This window comes from Schistocerca gregaria, chromosome 1 (assembly GCF_023897955.1).
Source record: "Schistocerca gregaria isolate iqSchGreg1 chromosome 1, iqSchGreg1.2, whole genome shotgun sequence".
In the NCBI taxonomy this organism is placed as follows: domain Eukaryota; kingdom Metazoa; phylum Arthropoda; class Insecta; order Orthoptera; family Acrididae; genus Schistocerca; species Schistocerca gregaria.
This window is the reverse complement of record NC_064920.1, coordinates 447,367,391-447,382,473: the sequence shown is the minus strand read 5'-3', so window position 1 is coordinate 447,382,473 and position 15,083 is coordinate 447,367,391.

Here is a 15,083-nt window from a genome sequence, read left to right as displayed (position 1 = left end):
AATTATCGCACAATCAGAAAACAGCTCATGTATCCAAGTTGCTTACAATAATAATATATAGAAGAATGGAAAAGAAAATAGAGGATGCGCATAGATGATGATCAGTTTGGCTCGAGGAAAGGTAAAGGCACGAGAGAGGCAGTTCTGACGTTGCGGTTAATAATGGAAGCAAGACTAAAGAAAAACAAAGACATGTTCATAGGATTTGTCGACCTGGAGAAAGCGTTCGACAATGTAAAGTATTGCTAGGCGTTCGAAATACTGAAAAAAGTTGGGGTAAGCTGTAGGAAGGTACGGGTTGTATGCAATATGTACAACGGCCACGAGGGAGTAATAAGAGTGGACGACCAAGAACGATGTGCTCGTATTAAAAAGGGCGTAAGACAAGGACGTAGCCTTTCGCCCCTCCTGTTCAATCTGTACATCGATGAAGCAATGACGGAAATGAAAGAAAGGTGCAGGAGTGGAATCAAAATTCAAGGTGAAAGGATATCAATGTTGCGATTCGCTGATGACATTGCTCTCCTGAGTGAAAATGAAGGATTACATAATCTGCTGAAAGGAATGAACAGTCTAATGAGTACAGAGTATTGACTGATACGGTAATGAGAAGTAGTAGACTTGAGGACAGCGAGAAACTTAACATCAGGATTCATTGTCACGAATCAGGTGAAGTTTAGGTAAAGTTAACGAATTCTGCTACCTAGGCAGTAAAATAACCAATGACGGAGGAAGCAAGGAGGATATCAAAAGCAGGCTAGCAATGGCAAAAAGCTCATTCTTGGCCAAGAGGAGCCTAGTAATATCAAATATCGGCCTTAATTTTAGGAAACAATTTCGTCTGGAATACATCATTGTATGGTAGTGAAACACGGACTGTGGGAAAACCGGAACAGAAGAGAATCGTAACATTTGAGGTGTGGTGCTACAGACGAATGTTGAAAGTTAGGTAGACTGATAAGGTAAGAAATGAGGAGGTTCGGCGCAGAATCGGAGAGGAAAGAAACGTGTGGAAAACGCTGATAAGGAGAAGGGATAGTATGATAGGACATCTGTTGAGACATTAGGGAATGACTTCCATGTTACTAGAGGAAGCTGTAAAGGGCAAAAACTGTAGAGGAAAACAGATATTGGAATACATCCAGCAAATAACTTAACTGAGGACGTAGGTTGCAAGTGCTACTCTGAGATGAAGAGGTTAGCACAGGATAGGAATTCGTGACCTCCGCAGTCAGAAGTCTGGTGACAATAAATAAATAAATAAAATAAAATGAAATAAAAAATAAAAAAGCCAGTAATATGAAAGGTAAAGCAAAATTTTGAAAGATGGTTTGTTATCTTAAGTATGATTTGAAATAAAAGAAGGCTGTAGAAAATGAAATGCAATATGTCGGGCTTGGCTGGTTGGTAAGAATCTGTCAAAAAATAAAATAAGAACTTTCTTAAAGGGCTATGTATAATACAGGTTAAATAGAATAGATACCAAGTTGCTAACAAGGCCTTGCATTCCCCTTTCTCATAAATATACTTTATATACATAACATCTACATCGATACTCTGCAAATCACATTTAAGTGTCTGGCACAGGGTTCATCGAACAGATGTGTCTTCAATTTTGTCCTACGGCAAATACCTCATGTACGCTGATGACCTCCAGCTGTGTGTAACTACAAAAAAAAAAAAAAAAAAAAAAAAAAAAACCTACAGACAACTATCGAGAATATGAATACTGACCTGTGTATACTGTCAACATGGCTGAAGATACATGGTTAACGTTCAACACATCCAAAACTCAAGTGGTACAGTTTGCTCATTCTAGGCTCATTGTCCCGAACTGTCGAGGATCTCTGCCATCTTTAACCCTAAATAGGAGAAATACCAACTTCTTACCTTCAGCAAAGTGCCTATGACCAATAAAACATGAAAATATAAACTGGACTGAGCACGTAACTGTAATGTGCAAGAAGGCATCAGCATCTCTCCGTGATCTACAAAAAAATGAAAACTTCTTCCCTCTTGAGCTGAAAATGAAACTTCTACAAACACTTATCCATCCAATTATTGATTACAACGATGTTATCCTGCAAGGTCTTTCTTAGGAAATCTCACGGCGCCTGGAACTGGTTATGAATGCCTGAATGCCTGTGTTCTCTATATCTGTCATGTCCGGCTCTTTGCTCGCATTTCACCACCTTACGAAGCTATCCTTTCTTACCCTCTGTCTTCTCTACTGTCTCATCGGCGTACACTGTTCCCCCATATCTCTCCTCGACTTTAACGCTCTTGTCTGAACAATATGTCAGTAACATCTGTTCCCATCAGACCAAAATCCTTTCTGTTTCATAGTTCAGCCACTTTCTGACTACTGACCGCTTAAAGAACAATTTATGTTGGTATCTAGAGAATACAAAGTTGCGTCTGAGGATAAAAAAAAGTGAAAGTATTACAGGTCATATTCTACATAAGCCCTTTGTAGAAACACACTCACTTATATGTTCAGGTTACAACCAGTGAACTTGTATTTTATGATGCGTAGATAGTGGTGATGCTAGGAGAAATGTGAAATTTTAACTTCTGTAGTCAGTTACACATTGATACGTGGTACTTACTGGAATTAAGGAAAATGTGGAAGGGAGGACCCACAAATATAACTTTCTTTTCACACAACCTGTTTATTTAACGATATATAAACTGTGTTTTACAGTAATGGAAACATTTAACCATAAAATTTTCTTTAACAAAATGAACAAATTTGCAAATTTCTTTTGACCTTAAATCTTAAGTTGAAAAAGCTTTTAATCTTTGCAAAAGATCTGAAGCGCTGTATTGCAAAACAATAAACAATATGACAATGATTCCACGGATGATGAACCTCTTAATTTCAATCGGCAACCAAGGAGCGACTGGATCCCAACCCGTCCATTCTGACAATTATATTTGCACTAAAGTTAAATTGATTGTCAGTTATTAAGACCGCTCCGAAGGAACGTCTTAAAACATTACTTGTGAACTCTTATTACAAGAGAACTCACTCGGCGGAACCAGAAGATCCAGCTAAAATACACCAATAATGGTCCGGTTTTTCAAACACAGAAACGAACAGCTTAGTGCAACAAGTTCTTCAGATTATGACTAATGACTGAGAAGTGCAATTACAATCAAAGAACTGAACCGGTTAACAACTAAATGTAACCACAAGGTCCCTCTTTCGTTTAACGGCAACCTGTGCCTTAGTACAATTGTTCCATCTGTGTTTACGACAAAGAGCTGATTAATTAAACATTTATGATCGGGTACAAACCGGAAAGGAAAGACAATATAATACCTGGACAAATTTTCGAACGACAACTAGTGTCTTAGTACAATACTGCTGCCTGTATTTACGACCAAAGAGCGGACTAAGTAAAACTCTGCGGATCGGGAACAAACCCGAAAATAATAAGGAGGGCAGGTAGACAATGAAACAAATGACCACGAGGATTGCAGAACGTTACTGCTCTTTATCAGAAAGCAGTTCCATGGATCCACGGTGCGTCGCAGCGGTTACTGAGTGGTGCCGATGAAAGACAGGTAGAAGAGGGCAGCCAGGCCACGACGGTCGTGCGAGACGAATGTTGTCAACCAACTGACGGGATGTCGGCCTGCTGCTTTGAGCCGATGCTGACCCCGGTGAAGTACTCTGGTATCTTCGCTCTGCGGAGGCCCTCCTTGCGCAGCTCGTGGCTTCGGCCGGTCGGACCGCGTGACCACCTCTTGTCGCGACGTTATCGCCAGTCCCCAATCTTCGTGCCACCTCTCTCGGGACAGCGAACTCCGTATATATATCGGCAAGCAAAGACCTTCTAAGGACACAACCCACAGATACCAATTCGTGAATGTCGTGAATGTGTCGTGAGTATAGGGTGTTTAACTTTTTATTTCCGTAGAGAAACAGCAGATGTTCTGAAAAAGCTTCTGTACATCAGCTCATTCTGCAACAATTGGAGACTTCAAGGTTTAAATTCTCCGAAATGTTATGTTATTCGTTAGAAATTGACGGCGAATATGGAGAGGCGTTTTCGCCGCTTCCAAGAGCAGAATAATGGTCGGTTTTGAAGACATCCTTCCGATGCTGATTCTAAAGCTGCACTATTGTATTTTTTGTCTAATTTGATGAATGCGAACTTCATGTCACTACGATAACCATACCCATGTACTAATCCCGTCATTGTTGGACAGCATTTTTAGTTTCGGAGATCACCGACTCAGCGGTAGTGCTGTCAGAACTAATATGGGCATAAAACTAAAGTCAAATACGAAAGGAAGAAACTGGAGATTTTAAACAACTCATTCTCCACTTAAACAGTCACAGAAGAACTTTTGCGGCTGACACGCTGTAAATTAAAAGTGTATAAGAACAGTCATCAGACTTTGCCTGACAAACATTGTACTTCTAATGAAAGTCCATTAAATAAGAAACACGCACCGAAGAGACTGCAGCTACGTTGAAACATGTGTAGAGAATCGGAAGAAAACGAAAATAATTAAATTCTGAGTAGGATTATCTCTGCCAATATATATGACAAAAGAATTAATTTATTCACTCGCCACGGTTCTTGACCTTCGCGAATCATGGTTGTTGTCGTGTTTTCTTGTATAACTCTTCAACGTTAAAAAATGTAATGAGTGCATGATAAGTGCAGTGATAGTATCTATGAAGCAGATCATCATTTATTCCATTACCAGATTGCGTGCGAACCATTCAATGAAACATCAACGATATGAGATTTCGGATCCGAACTCCCTTGTGTACCCTTCATGACTGCACAACACAAAGCTTCACGCCTCTCCTGGGCCTGTCATTTGATGACTGAAAACATGTTATCTGGTCGGACGAGTCTCTTTTCAAACTGTATCGAGCTGATGGACATGTACAGATATGGAGACAATCTCATTAGTCCATGGACGCTGCGTGTCAGAAGGGGACTGTTCAAGATAGTGGAGGCTCTGTAATGGTGTGGGGTGTTTGCAGTTGGAACGATGTGGAACCTCTGATACGTCTAGATACGACTCTGACAGGTGACATGTACCGAAGCATCTAGTGTGGTTACCTGCATCCATTCACGTTCATTGTGTATTCCGGCAGACTTGGGCAGTTTCAGCAAGACAGTGCGACACCCCACACGTCCAGAATTGCCACAGAGTAGCTCCAGGAACACTCTTCTGAGTTTGAACACTTCCCCTGGCCACCAAACTCTCCAAACATGAACATTCTTGAGCATTTCTGGGATGCCTTGCAACGTGTAAGGACACCTCTGCTGGATTCATGGTGTCAGGATGTAGAGGCTTATCTCACTACGGGTAAGATAGATACTGCCTACAGGAAAATTAAAGAGACCTTTGGAAAAAAGAGAGCCACTTGTATGAATATCAAGAGCTCAGATGGAAACCTAGTTCTAAGCAAAGAAGGGAAGGCGGAAAGGTGGAAGGAGTATATAGAGGGTTTATACAAGGGCGATGTACTTAAGGACAATATTATTGAAATGGAAGAGGATGTGGATGAAGATGAAATGGGAGATACGATACTGTGTGAAGAGTTTGACAGAGCACTGTAAGACCTGAGTCGAAACAAGGGCCCCGGAGTAGACAACATTCCATTGGAACTACTGACGGCCTTGGGAGAGCCAGTCCTGACAAAACTCTACCATCTGGTGAGCAAGATGTATGAGACAGGCGAAATACCCTCAGACTTCAAGAAGAATATAATAATTCCAATCCCAAAGAAAGCAGGTGCTGACAGCTGTGAAAATTACCGAACTTTCAGTTTAATAAGTCACAGCTGCAAAATACTAACGCGAATTATTTACAGACGAATGGAAAAACTGATAGAAGCGGACCTTGGGGAGAACAGTTTGGATTCCGCAGAAATGTTGGAACACGTGAGGCAATACTAACCTTACGACTTATCTTAGAAGAAATATTAAGGAAAGGCAAACTTACGTTTCTAGCATTTGTAGACTTAGAGAAAGCTTTTGACAATGTTAACTGGAATACTCTCTTTCAAATTCTGAAGGCGGCAGGGGTAAAATACAGGGAGCGTAAGGCTATTTACAATTTGTACAGAAACCAGATGGCATTTATAAGAGTCGAGGGGCATGAAAGGGAAGCAGTGGTTGGGAAAGGAGTGAGGCTGGGTTGTAGTCTCTCCCCAATGTTATTCAATCTGTATATTGAGGAAGCAGTAAAGGAAACAAAAGAAAAATTCGGAGTAGGTATCGAAATTCATGGAGAAGAAATAAAAACTTTGAGGTTCGCCGATGACATTGTAATTCTGTCAGAGACAGCAAAGGACTTGGAAGAGCAGTTGAACGGAATGGACAGTGTCTTGAAAGGAGGATATAAGATGACCATCAACAAAAGCAAAACGAGGATAATGGAATGTAGTCAAATTAAATCGGGTGATGCTGAGGGAATTAGATTAGGAAATGAGACACTTAAAGTAGTAAAGGATTTTTGCTATTTAGGGAGTAAAATAACTGATGATGGTCGAAGTAGAGAGGATATAAAATGTAGACTGGCAATGGCAAGGAAAGCGTTTCTGAAGAAGAGAAATTTGTTAACATCGAGTATAGATTTAAGTGCCAGGAAGTCGTTTCTGAAAGTATTTGTATGGAGTGTAGCCATGTATGGAAGTGAAACATAGACGATAAATAGTTTGGACAAGAAGAGAATAGAAGCTTTCGAAATGTGGTGCTACAGAAGAATGCTGAAGATTAAATGGGTGGATCACATAACTAATGAGGAGGTATTGAATTGAATTAGGGAGAAGAGGAGTTTGTGGCACAACTTGACAAAAAGATGGGACCAGTTGGTAGGACATGTTTTGAGGCATCAAGGGATCACAAATTTAGCATTGGAGGGCAGCGCGGAGGGTAAAAATCGTAGAGGGAGACCAAGAGATGAATACACCAAGCAGATTCAGAAGGATGTAGGTTGCTGTAAGTACTGGGAGATGAAGAAGCTTGCACAGGATAGAGTAGCATGGAGAGCTGTATCAAACCAGTCTCAGGACTGAAGATCACAACAACAACAACAAGAAAAAGACGGAAAACTGAAGAAAAAATGACTGTAATCGCTGTTATACAAATATTTCTAAATACCTACCACTGAGCATCTTTTCCTAAATACCTACCACTGAGCATCTTTTCCCTAACACCCTTTATGATTTACAATAGGGTCGCTTTAGGAATTATTTCTGCTCCTGGACCGCCTAGAGTCCATCATATTCTTGTCCTGGAATGGTTTCCACTTTTTCCTCAGTGAAAGTCATTGATTAATTGCACTCTTCTATCAATCGCTTCTTTCAGCCACAGTGAAACACCAGGTATGCCTACTCATGTGCAACGTCATATATTTCAATAGCCCAACTACAGTTTCAAAATTTTTAAGACGTCATTAATTTCATTCCTTCTCTGAATGATTTAGACCAGTCCTATGGTACTCCAATAGCGAATAAACAAGTCCTCAAGAGTAAGGATTTTCTTGCTGTTACCTAGTTGCGTAGCACTATTGTATATAGTTAAATCTCCACTAAAAGGACAGTTTGTAACATCAGAACGAGCGTTAAGAAAGTAACTAAGTAGTTAACAAGATTCATTTTTCACTTACATTGATCCCCAATATGCAATAGTTCATCAACGCTAATAGCGGCAGACGCTTTGCTAGATATTCTCAAAGATGCTTCATTTAACACCATAGTCCTGTAGCCAACAACTCTAGAAGGAACACTTTCCAAGCTGGGGTCTGAGTTATGTACATCATCACATCGAATAACAGTGAAAGCCAAATTTTGCTGAAGAAAAAAGAAGAACTACAAATTCAGAAGCGATGCTAGTAAAGAAAGAAATCTGATCTACTAAAAATCTTCTTGACTTCTTGAATCCAGCTTGTTCGGGAAAGGCGTTTGGAGATCTTCTTGGTTTGATTTGTAGTCAGCCAGATGAGCGGTCAATATAAATCTCATCTTTCTTTCTGTTTTTGTAATGCTGTATTTGACACCGGTTTTTTTTCTTCGTAACTTAATGTGTGAAATTTTAGTTCATTTCAATTTTATACAGAACACAAATGAAGAAGAAGGAGCGTAAATAATCACTCTGCGTTACTCCTCCATATATTTTGAAGCGTTTTGACACTAGATTGATGAATTGTATTTTTGCGGCAACATTAGTGAGTGATTCATGCACTAAGTTATCAGTTTTAATCCAACTCCATTCCCAGATTACTTGATTTAAGATTTTCCAGATAGCTGAGTTAAAACCTTTTTGTAGTTAATAATACCCTTGAAGATTAACAAACTTATGACGAATTATCTCACTCCATATTCCGCCTGAACAATTCTCAAGAGTTAGCTTTAGCCTGTTCAGCAATATTTTTGAGGACAGATCTTGTTTCTCACCTATCTCATGGAGCAAGATATTAATGTTGCCTTCCATTCTTCTCGGACTTTCTCTGTTTACCATATCTATTCATTCATTTTAGATCTTTCATATCTGGTTTTTAGATAATCTTAGCTGTTCAGCAGTTACATAATCGTTTCCACTTGCCTTATTACTTTTGTGATTTGAATACTTAATGTTATCGACAGTGGTAGCAAATTATGTAGTTTTTCACGAATCTTTTGGGATTATAAGGTTCTGATCCATGATGGACAACATTTCTCAGTGCTATTTAAGCCAATTTCTCTATCACCTCCAGAGTAAATTTTTGATATTTGACAGCCGTATACTTTAATCTTGAGGATATGTAGTACTTTTAGGAGTTACTTATTTTGAAGTTATCTTGTTTTCTTTAACTTGAGATTGTCTGAAATATTTTTAATTCTTCTCAATAATCTTGCTGTTATTGTTTTATGTTTATACATTCAATTTCACCTCGACGTTTCCGTTCTCTGCGTACTCGTTGTTTTTGCAAGTGCTTCCTTACATGTTTTATCCAGACGCAACTTTTCTTTGGTTTTGTCCGGCCTAAATTTCTTTTATTGCACTGTTGATTGCTTCAAAAAATCCTTACAGTTAAACACGCCGAGATATTTTAAATTCACCCTAAAATTTTTGTATTGTCTTTTTCGTGTTTGTGCGTGGCGTATTTTGTTATATTTTCCCTTCTTCCTAGGTTTATGTAATGAAATAATTTTAATTGAATATATCAAGCCAGTATCAATTACGCTTTAAGTTCGAAATTCGTTCATGGTCTTTGAAATATTATAACTACATGTTCCAGGTGAGATTCGCTTAACACTGGATTGGGTGACTGTCAAGCTATGACTTTTTATTGGAAGGTTTTTGAAGGAAGTCACATTAACTACTACTATGCTAATTAAAGTCAAGCTGTTTTTATAATTTTTTGTGTAGTGTATATCCCCCTAAAGTTTTGTCAAAAGGACTTTTCTTTGCATATTGTGTTCTGATTTCACCTATGAATATCTCTACATATATCTCTACATTTTTAGTAATATGTTTGTAAAAGTGGGCTCAGAAAAAGTTCAGACATGTTGCTTAGTAATGTTCTTATACACCGAAGAAAAAGTAAGTGTCAAGGTCTTGAAGCACGTGGAAAGTACACAGAAATGTCCTTTCTAGATTTTAGCTGCTTGTCGAGTGGTGACTCAGCTACTGTCGCCTCGTGGTGGGTGACGTCACCTTAGCTGTCGTCTAAGTGCGATGATCCATGACAAATAAGACAGAAATACTTAGGTGAAAACAGAAACTACTGCGGCTTGCAGAACGGAGGGTAGAAAAAACTGCTAATAGTGTTTGTCACCTCAGTGATCACAAACATACGGAAATTTGTTCAAGTTGGGAAAAAATAAGATTTTGATTAAAAAATTTACATTTTTCTTTTAATTTCGTGACTTTGTACATTCTCCTGGTCATCACATGCAGTCACAATCTGTAGAAATAAAACGCAATGGATTTAATCCTTGAACTCACCAACAAAAAAATAGGGTGCATGTACAACTTTTTCTCACTAAATGACTCTTTCCTCGTCAAGTTCTGTTTTCCATTTTCTGACATTTATAACGATGTGGGTGTTGTTTGACTAGTGTTCAGTCTCTCATTTGAGTAGAAAACTGCAAGAAAGAAAGAGAAATGTACATTTTGTTTAAAAAGAATTTGAAAATCGTGTTGAAAGGAAGCTACAGGCTACGAACAGTCACTATCTGTGGGACATGGAGAATTCCGTAAGAATCTTACATCACTGGCCTTATCTGATTTCAAAATACTAAGCAATAAGAGCTTCGCCGACTAACACATAAGGAAGAAATTGGTAATATTAACAGTGATTCCACTTCTGACAAAACTCTTCTTTTTGCCACACAGTTCAAGCGACTGTAGTTCATTCTAGAGTTGGGATACTTTCTTAGCAGAAGGACATTCATGGCTCCTCGTCCTATAGCAGCAGCCGACCTAAACACCAGTTTTCCAGTGGATGTGAGCCGAAATAAAAATGAAAGACCATTCATTGGTCTTTCAGAGAGCATTTTATAAGCAGGCGGTAGCTGCTACTACTAATATCAGAACTGTGATGAATGTGCGTGATGTTGTCAGTCGAAAAGATGTGAAAGCCTGTAAATCTTGCCTGTAGTTTTTCTCTACCTGTCATTTCCCTCCATTCTCGCAGATAAGTAATGTCTTACCTCTAGAGTTTTTTTTCCTGTGCCATGACTGTGGCAGTGTCTCACTCCTTCCTTTACTGCAGGTGTTTCTGCCAAAACTTGCCATATTTAAGTATTGTGACAGGTGTGGCAGTTACACATAATTGTGGCTTGATTTCGCTGTATGCTTGATTACGAATTAAAGTTGAGATAGGTTTCCCTTTTTGAGATACACTAATCCATAATATCGGATTCTTTGTGTAAATATCCCGGTCACAGATGGCAATTTGCTAAAACAGAAAATGGACTAACAAGATAGATAAGTTCGCTTATTCCAGCTCTTAGCATGTTAGAAACGGAATGACAAGGTGGCAGACAACCAATTAATACCAAACTTGTGTTAAAAAAAAGAAAGACAATCTTTGAATGTCTAACGCCAGACGCACTCTGCAGAAAGCTGTTCTGGGAGATAATGGGAATTGTTAAATAGCTATGAGATTTTTAGAGATTCGTTGAAAATAGCGGCATACTCCGTAGCGCTTAGCAATGTATCAACCGCACGTAAGTGGGCGGTAGACCCTAGCGTTGTCCCCAGACGTGCGCAGTATGCGAGGTGGCACAGTGGTTAGCACACAGGATTCGCTTTCGGGAGGATGACGGATCGAAATCGCGTTCGGCCATACTGATTTAGGTTTCCCGTGGTTTCCCTGTATCGCTTCAGGTAAGTGCTAGGATGGTTACTGTGGAAGGACACACATGACTTCCTTCCCCATCCTTCCCTAATCCGATGGGACCGATGATCTTGCTGTCTGGTCCCCTTCCCCGAATCAACCAGCAAACCAGCCGACAGAATTTATAGCGAGCCTGGACTGTGCAAGTCTGATTCCCAGGTATTGGAAGTCAGAGGAAGCTATTATATAGCGTAGTGGCACATTGCTGCGCCAGTACACACTTTCGAGAAATGAATGAGACAAACGAGGTAGTAAGATGCTGTAGTGAGCTGAGTCAGTGAGGTGTTGTGCATGTGTCCAGCAGTTTTATAACTTTTGTGTGCGACCACAACTGAAAACACAGTCCTTGTTGCCAACCGTACAGGGTAACTGCACTCAACCACACTTGTTACGCCTGTATGTTGTGGGCAAATACCTATTTTAGCTCAAGGACAGCCCTCTCCACGCGACGTCAGAGATAAACGCCCCCCCCCCCCCCCCCCCCGACGTCGTACACAAGGCACAGAATTATCTGACGGCCGCCGCCATATAAATGTCTTCCATAAATCACAAAATGTATCTTACACCACTGTCTGATAATCCAGATCCTCCACAGGAAATTGGTAGTTTCAGAATTTCGCCCACATACCAAGTTCATGTAATTACTTAACATACATGTAATGGAACAGAGATTGCGGTCATTCGATTTGTAATTTCATCAGCTGTCAGAAATCTGTGATCTGATTTTACTGTTTCGATTTATGATAGGATTTTCCTTGGCACAGGCTACATGAAAGTGTTGCCTCGGCCTTGCCATCGTGCGTGTGAATCTTCATGGGGAAGTCTACGATGTACAAGCCTTTTGCAAACTATGGATGATGATGAGAATTTTGGTTTGTCGGTCGCTCAACGGTGTCGTTATCAGCGCCCGTACGAAGTCCCAGTCTTTTCACGTTCCAGTCTTGCAATTTCCTGGTAGTGATGAAATGATGGGGACAGCACAAACACCCAGTCGCCGAGCAGATAAATCCTCGACCCGCCCGGTAACCGAACCCGGAACCGCGTCATCCAGGGGCAGCAAAGCTAACCTCCAGACCGCGAGTTGGGAACCCAAATTAAGGAGACACACGAATCAGGAAGCTTGTCTGGGTTGGTGATGGTTGGATTTTACGATTACATGCAAAATTTCTTTACTCTCAACAAAGAAATAAGACAATGTTTTATGAAGACACCTAAGATATTGCGTTATTTCAGATAATCTTTACTTCATCACGGCGGAGGAACCAAAAATATGGCCCCCGACCATTTTTATAGTAGTGTAGTGTAACATTATTCTAAACATTAATTTTTATTGAGTGATTTACTAGTAGCATCACAGACACTGGTTTATCTTATGTAGATACTAATGAATTAGCATGTGACTATCCGACTTGCCTTGACACTTCTGTTTCTGTGACGTGCAATACCAAGCGTTCGGTGCACACAACCTACCTTACGTCAAAGACAGTTCCTTCAGCATTTTCCCCATTCTCTGCACACTGACATTACTGAAAAATTTATACCTCCGGTCTTTGTTATGTAGCTCCAGACACCGTCTTGCACTTCACGCAGAGGTATTCATTTTCATAAGGAAGACGGAGAACAGTTGCCAAAATGTTTTTGATACTTAGGATATAATATTGTACATACTTTATACTCAATCCACGAGTTCATGCTGTAAAGGTCTCTTTTCAAATTTTAATTCCAGTAGGCGATAGTATGTTTAATTTTTGGGGCTCACCACGTTCTGGATTTGCTACAGGGTTCCTTAAAAATATAATCTTACCATTACTGAGTACAAGCTAATGAGGATATTTGTAGGTATTGCTGATGATATGCTCTCGTAATTCTCTGCTACCGTTGTGTGTTGTGATACAATCTTGAAAATGTTATACATCATCTCGTATTTTATAAAAATTACGTAAGTTTTCTGTACGCTTGATACATTTGAGGATCTTATCCCATATGATCAGGCAATATAGTTTGTTTGCTTCATTGCAAGTTGCAAAATGATTTCATGAAATACAACATGAGACGAAAATACCGATGAGGCAGTGAAAATATGATTTGAAATCGGCCTGATGTTGGTGACTTAGTAAATTCTGACATTAGGATATCGTGGATATGGCAGTATCACTACACTGTCTGGCAGTAACAGGTCTCGCAGTTCTAGGCGCGCAGTCCGGAACCGTGCGACTGCTACGGTCACATGTTCGAATCCTGCCTCGGGCATGGATGTGTGTGATGTCCTTAGGTTAGTTAGGTTTAAGTAGTTCTAAGTTCTAGGGGACTAATGACCACAGCAGTTGAGTCCCATAGTGCTCAGAGCCATTTGAACCATTTTTCTGGCAGTAAGAATCTGGACACGTGTTAGCGGGCAATAATACGGGGTGTGTCCACCGTACACCTTTGTGACGGCTTGGACTCTGCTGGGAACACTTTCAGTGAGAGAAGAATGGTAGCCCATTCTTCCCCAAGAGTCGAAACGAGAGAAGGTGGTGAGGTTAGACGCTGAGGTCTCTTGCGAAGTCGAAGTTACAACTCATCCCAAGGATGTTCCATTGGGTTCTAATTGGGACTTTGGGCAGGCCAGACCATTTCAGAAATTTCGTTGTTTACAAACCATTGTCTAGTAGATGCTACTTTTTGAGAAGAGTGCATTATAATGCTGATAAAAATAATCATCATTGCCAAACTGTTCCTCTACTTTATTCAACCCACAATACTGTAAAAACTGTTCGTATCCTTTCTCACTTTAGGTTTTCTAAAGCAAAATTAGAAGAACAGTGAAAACACCCCCATACTATTACATCGCCTCTTCTGGCACTACACCTGACGACAGGTAACGTTGTCCAGGCGTTCGCCATAGGGTATAACGTGATTCATTATTCCAAATGGATCGTTTCCAGTCATCCACTCTCCAGTGGCGTCGCTCTTTACCTTACATCAAGCATCGCTTTGCATTGAAACTGATGTGGATAAAAAATGCATCAGGAACGATAGGACGCTATTACAACATCAGCAACGAACAAAATATAACTGCTTGCACCAACAAGAGACTGTCCGTCGCGATTTGAGTGAGCGTCACGAAATAATCTTCGTATAAAATGTACCGCTTGATGGTGAGTGGCCATTGATTTGAAATTTAGCTCGCGGGAGAGTAAATATTTTAAGACAGTGAATTGCTGTTCCTATGTGAATCATTCTGGAATTAATCGTTCACCAGCAACTTTATTTGCATTCATTATTTCCTTCTCTTTGAGCAAGTTCCCGCATGCTATCCTTTATGGCTCTGTGTTTGAAACCTTAATTGAGAATTTTGAAGCAAAAAGTATTGCATTGGTATTCGGTCTTCACCACATAGTAACAGAAATTATTCACCAGTTTTTACACAATTTAAGAATCGACATGAGTGATAATAGAGGGAGGCAAACTAAGCAAACATCAAAGTTACCTGTAAGTTGTACTAATAGTTAAAACAGCTTTGTTCTCCTTCTTCATCCCGTTACCTGAGACACGTGGCGAACCTAAGCACTCCTCCAATCGTCACGTGTAACGAAGAGAGAAGTAAATCTAAAAGTAATAAAGATGTGGCGATTGAGAACTTGGACATGTTCGGTAAAGCATTTATTGTGGAGACACAGAGGACAAGTGAGTCGATCTAAAAAAATTGTTTGTGTAATACTGAAAAATATCAAATT